A 6,000-nucleotide genomic window follows, 5' to 3' on the forward strand; every position below is an offset into this window, starting at 1 on the left:
ATCCACATATACAAACACAGAGACAATTTCAACCGAGAAGATGGATTCTGGCTTAGCAATCATTGGAAGGATTTGATAAACCATTTCGGGTCTTAATTGATTGTCCACGCTTATGGTGGCTTTCAGACAGCATACATTAATTTTTCGTCTACCCCCCTCCTCTTTTCCGAACATAGATGGACTCGTCCATCTAAACAAACTGTCAAATCGCTCTCCGTGGTGCTAACGTTTAAAAATAAATAAATACAAACCGCCACTTCTTTCAAATGTGCCTTGCCGTTGGTTGTCACACCTGATGATGGCTGTTTGTGTTGCAGTCGAAACGTCGTGAGAATTTTATGGTTTTTAATATATTTTTTATTATTATTTTATTGTTTCCCTTCAACTTGGTGGTGACTTTACCGAAAGAACCAAGAATAATAATTTTATTGTTTTATATTTTTATTATTTTATTGTTTCCCTTCTACGTGGTGGTGACTTTAGCGAAAGAACCAAGAATAATATTTTTATTGTTTTATATTTTTATTATTTTATTGTTTCCCTTCTACGTGGTGACTTTATCGAAAGAACCAAGAATAATAATTTTATTGTTTTATATTTGTATTATTTTATTGTTTCCCTTCTACGTGGTGACTTTATCGAAAGAACCAAGAATAATAATTTTATTGTTTTATATTTGTATTATTTTATTGTTTCCCTTCTACGTGGTGACTTTACCGAAAGAACCAAGAATAATAATTTTATTGTTTTATATTTTTATTATTTTATTGTTTCCCTTCTACATGGTGACTTTACCGAAAGAACCAAGAATAATTTTATTGTTTTATATTTTTATTATTTTATTGTTAACCTTCTACGTGGTGACTTTACCGAAAGAACCAAGAATAATAATTTTATTGTTTTACAATAATTTTTTTGTTTTAAATTTTCATTATTTTATTGTTTCCTTTCAACGTGGTGACTTTACCGAAAGAACCAAGAATAATAATTTTATTGTTTTATATTTTTTATTGTTTCCCTTCTACGTGGTGACTTTACCGAAAGAACCAAGAATAATATTTTTATTGTTTTATATTTTTATTATTTTATTGTTTCCCTTCTTCGTGGTGACTTTACCGAAAGAACCAAGAATAATAATTTTATTGTTTTACAATAATTTTATTGTTTTATATTTTTATTATTTTATTGTTTCCCTTCTACGTGGTGGTTTTCACGCCTGACGATGGCTGTTTGTGGTGTTACAGTCGAAACGTCGTGAGAATTTAATTGTTTTATATTTCTTTTATTATTTTATTGTTTCCCTTCTACGTTACTTTACCGAAAGAACCAAGAATGTGTTTTATTTGTTATTATTTTATTGTTTCCCTTCTACGTGGTGACTTAACCTAAATAACCAAGAATGTGTTTTATTTGTTATTATTTTATTATTTCCCTTCTACGTGGTGACTTTACCGAAAGAACCAGGAATGTGTTTTATTTGTTATTATTTTATTGTTTCCCTTCTACGTGGTGACTTTACCTAAATAACCAAGAATGTGTTTTATTTGTTATTATTTTATTGTTTCCCTTCTACGTGATGACTTTGCCGAAAGAACCAAGAATGTGTTTTATTTGTTATTATTTTATTGTTTCCCTTCTACGTGGTGACTTTGCCGAAAGAACCAAGAATGTGTTTTATTTGTTATTATTGTATTGTTTCCCTTCTACGTGGTGACTTTACCGAAAGAACCAAGAATGTGTTTTATTTGTTATTATTTTATTGTTTCCCTTCTACGTGGTGACTTTACCGAAAGAACCAAGAATGTGTTTTATTTGTTATTATTTTATTGTTTCCCTTCTACGTGGTGACTTTACCGAAATAACCAGGAATGTGTTTTATTTGTTATTATTTTATTGTTTCCCTTCTACGTGGTGACTTTGCCGAAAGAACCAAGAATGTGTTTTATTTGTTATTATTTTATTGTTTCCCTTCTACGTGGTGACTTTACCGAAAGAACCAAGAATGTGTTTTATTTGTTATTATTTTATTGTTTCCCTTCTACGTGGTGACTTTACCGAAATAACCAGGAATGTGTTTTATTTGTTATTATTTTATTGTTTCCCTTCTACGTGGTGACTTTGCCGAAAGAACCAAGAATGTGTTTTATTTGTTATTATTTTATTGTTTCCCTTCTACGTGGTGACTTTACCGAAAGAACCAAGAATGTGTTTTATTTGTTATTATTTTATTGTTTCCCTTCTACGTGGTGACTTTACCGAAATAACCAGGAATGTGTTTTATTTGTTATTATTTTATTGTTTCCCTTCTACGTGGTGACTTTACCGAAAGAACCAAGAATGTGTTTTATTTGTTATTATTTTATTGTTTCCCTTCTACGTGGTGACTTTACCGAAATAACCAGGAATGTGTTTTATTTGTTATTATTTTATTGTTTCCCTTCTACGTGGTGACTTTGCCGAAAGAACCAAGAATGTGTTTTATTTGTTATTATTTTATTGTTTCCCTTCTACGTGGTGACTTTACCGAAAGAACCAAGAATGTGTTTTATTTGTTATTATTTTATTGTTTCCCTTCTACGTGGTGACTTTACCGAAATAACCAGGAATGTGTTTTATTTGTTATTATTTTATTGTTTCCCTTCTACGTGGTGACTTTACCGAAAGAACCAAGAATGTGTTTTATTTGTTATTATTTTATTGTTTCCCTTCTACGTGGTGACTTTACCGAAATAACCAGGAATGTGTTTTATTTGTTATTATTTTATTGTTTCCCTTCTACGTGGTGACTTTGCCGAAAGAACCAAGAATGTGTTTTATTTGTTATTATTTTATTGTTTCCCTTCTACGTGGTGACTTTACCGCAAGAACCAAGAATAATAATTTAATAGTTTATTATTTTTATTATTTTATTATTTCCCTTAACCACTCTCATCGGCGACAGCTATAGCCGTAAGCGTGAGTTTAACTTTAGTAAACTTTTAACACGCGTTAAATCAGCAGTTTTAAATCACGGATAACTCAAGTAGCGGCCACTTAACAATAGACGTTTCGGACCACACACCCTGCTGCAGAACGCACACGCGAACAAACAGCTGTAACCTCGCCGTGACTTAACGCGCGAGTTTAACTTTGTAAACTTTTAACACGCATTAAATCCAGCAGTTTTTAAATCACGGATAACCGCAAGCAGCAACTTAACAATAGACGTTTCGGACCACACACACACCAGCAGTTACACACAGTTACACACGCGACGGCGTCTCCCATTAACCGTTTAAAACTAACCGGGCAGGCATTTGGCGCGTGTAACAACGTAATTTTTACGCATCTAACCTATACCAGTACCTTACTGTATCGACATTAATAAAATTAGGAGTTGTTTAACTTTACCTCAGAGTTGGTATTTTTTTCTGCGCACCGCGCGATGCAAACAGCGAGCGAGTGAGCGAGCGAGCCTTGAACTGGCTAATTTGGACCAGAGGACACGCCGCGAAGTGAACTTTGTTATCTCTCCCCCAAAAGATCTTTATCGTTCATTGTTTTTTTTTAAAGTAGATAATGTTTAACTTTTTTTAAACGGCGACGCGCAGGCGCTTATCCGCTTTATAAATTGCAACGTGAGGGCGAGCGTCTGATTTCACAGCGCGCTTAAGCATAGGCGGTTTGATTCCGTACAATGGATAGGAGCGGTGGCAATGCAAGCTCTAAGACGGCGTTTATCCGCTCTATGAAATGCAAACGAGGGCGGGTGTCATATTTCGCAGCGCGCTTAAGTTTAGGTGGTTTGATTCCGTACAATGGAGAGGAGTGGGGGCAATGCAATGCCGGGCCCCAAACCGGCGCTTATCCGCTCTATGAAATTCAAATGAAGGCGAGCATTAGATTCCACAGCGCGCTTAAGTATAGGCAGTTTGATTCCGTACAATGGATAGCGGTGGCAATGCAAGCTCTAAGAAGGCGTTTATCCGCTTTATGAAATACAAATGAGGGCGCGTGTCATATACGAGCGCGTTTAAGTATGGGCAGTTTGATTCCGTACAACGGATAGGAGGGGCAATGCCGAAGCCGGCGCTTATCCGCTCTACGATATGAAAATGAGGGCGAACGTTAGATTTCATAGCGCGCTTAAGTATAAACAGTTGCATTCCGTACAACGGATAGGAGCGGGGGCAATAACAATGCCGAGCCTGAAGACGGCGTTTAATTCGCTTTATGATATGCAAATGACGGAGAGCATTAGATTTCACAGCGCGCTTAAGTATATGCGATTTGTTTTCGTAGCGCGGATAGCCACCGCCAAAAAAAGCACCCCTCAAGCGGGCGTTGTGATTGGTCGACGCGCCACCCCCTCCCCCCCAGTTAGCCTAAGTTTCACCACTGAGGACGCGTCGTGATTGGTCGACGCCTCATCCCCCCCCACCCGCAACATCTTACTCAGCCGTGAATCCTCAGCGCGCGTCGTGATTGGTCAACGCCCACCTCCTCCACCCTCCACCCCCAAGCTAGCCCACCCCCCCTAAAATTCCTCAGCGCGCGTTATGATTGGTCAATGCGCCCCACGCTGCCCACCCCCCCACCGTTACACTGCCCCCCCCACCCAGACCCCACTGCGCCGACCAATCGCGTGCGAGGGTTTCGAGTTGTTGCTGTGGCCGGCGTGGCCCCGTAGACCGTGGGGGGGTCAAAGGTGGTGGTGGGCAAACCGCAATGTGACGAATGAACCGGATTATAAGACGCACCTCCCTGCCGAGGCCTCCCGTCCGGAACGTCTGAACCCCGTCGTATTATCAGCCGGTAGCCAAGCGCAGGGGGACAAGGGGGTTCGTGGTGACTTTACCGAAAGAACCAAGAATAATAATGTTATTGTTTTACAATAATTTTATTGTTTTATATTTTTATTATTTTATTGTTTCCCTTCTACGTGGTGACTTTACCGAAAGAACCAAGAATAATTTTATTGTTTTATATTTTTATTATTTTAATGTTTCTATTTTTATTATTTTATTGTTTCCCTTCTACGTGGTGACTTTACCGAAAGAACCAAGAATAATAATTGTATTGTTTTATATTTTTATTATTTTATTGTTTCCCTTCTACGTGATGACTTTACCGAAAGAACCAAGAATAATAATTTTATTGTTTTATATTCGTGTATGGTGTCCCTGTGGCAGGGGGCAAGGCCGGATTGAAGACTCTTACATGGACTTTGAGGTCTGTTATGTGGACTTTGAGGACTGTTATGTGGACTTTGGGGACTGTTATGTGGACTTTGAGGTCTGTTATGTGGACTTTGGGGACTGTTATGTGGACTTTGAGGACTGTTATGTGGACTTTGAGGACTGTTATGTGGACTTTGGGGACTGTTATGTGGACTTTGGGGTCTGTTATGTGGACTTTGAGGACTGTTATGTGGACTTTGAGGACTGTTATGTGGACTTTGAGGACTGTTATGTGGACTTTGAGGACTGTTATGTGGACTTTGGAGACATTTATGTGGACTTTGGGGACATTTATGTGGACTTTGAGGACTGTTATGTGGACTTTGGGGACATTTATGTGGACTTTGAGGACTGTTATGTGGACTTTGAGGACTGTTATGTGGACTTTGAGGACTGTTATGTGGACTTTGGGGTCTGTTATGTGGACTTTGTGAACTGTTATGTGGACTTTGAGGACTGTTATGTGGACTTTGGGGACATTTATGTGGACTTTGAGGACTGTTGTGTGGACTTTGAGGACTGTTATGTGGACTTTGAGGAGTGTTATGTGGACTTTGAGGTCTGTTATGTGGACTTTGAGGAGTGTTATGTGGACTTTGAGGACTGTTATGTGGACTTTGGGGACTGTTATGTGGACTTTGGGGACATTTATGTGGACTTTGAGGACTGTTATGTGGACTTTGGGGACTGTTATGTGGACTTTGGGGTCTGTTATGTGGACTTTGAGGACTGTTATGTGGACTTTGAGGAGTTATGTGGACTTTGGGGAGTGTTATCTGGA

General features: G+C 38.5%; 1 protein-coding gene across 1 annotated transcript in view; it reads right to left on the bottom strand.

Annotated features, from left to right (window-relative positions):
• LOC116958558 (aldehyde dehydrogenase, mitochondrial-like) overlaps positions 1-3,702 on the bottom strand; it is a 41,988-nt gene extending 38,286 nt beyond the window's left edge. Inside the window, exon 1 of the mRNA XM_032981261.2 lies at positions 3,391-3,702. The gene's annotated coding sequence lies outside the window, so the exon portion shown is untranslated. The remainder of the gene's footprint in view (positions 1-3,390) is intronic.
• Positions 3,703-6,000: the final 2,298 nt, after the last annotated feature.

This window comes from Petromyzon marinus, chromosome 79, assembly GCF_048934315.1.
Source record: "Petromyzon marinus isolate PM22_M1 ecotype Great Lakes invasive population chromosome 79, UKy_Petmar_22M1.pri1.0, whole genome shotgun sequence".
NCBI classification, from domain to species: domain Eukaryota; kingdom Metazoa; phylum Chordata; class Hyperoartia; order Petromyzontiformes; family Petromyzontidae; genus Petromyzon; species Petromyzon marinus.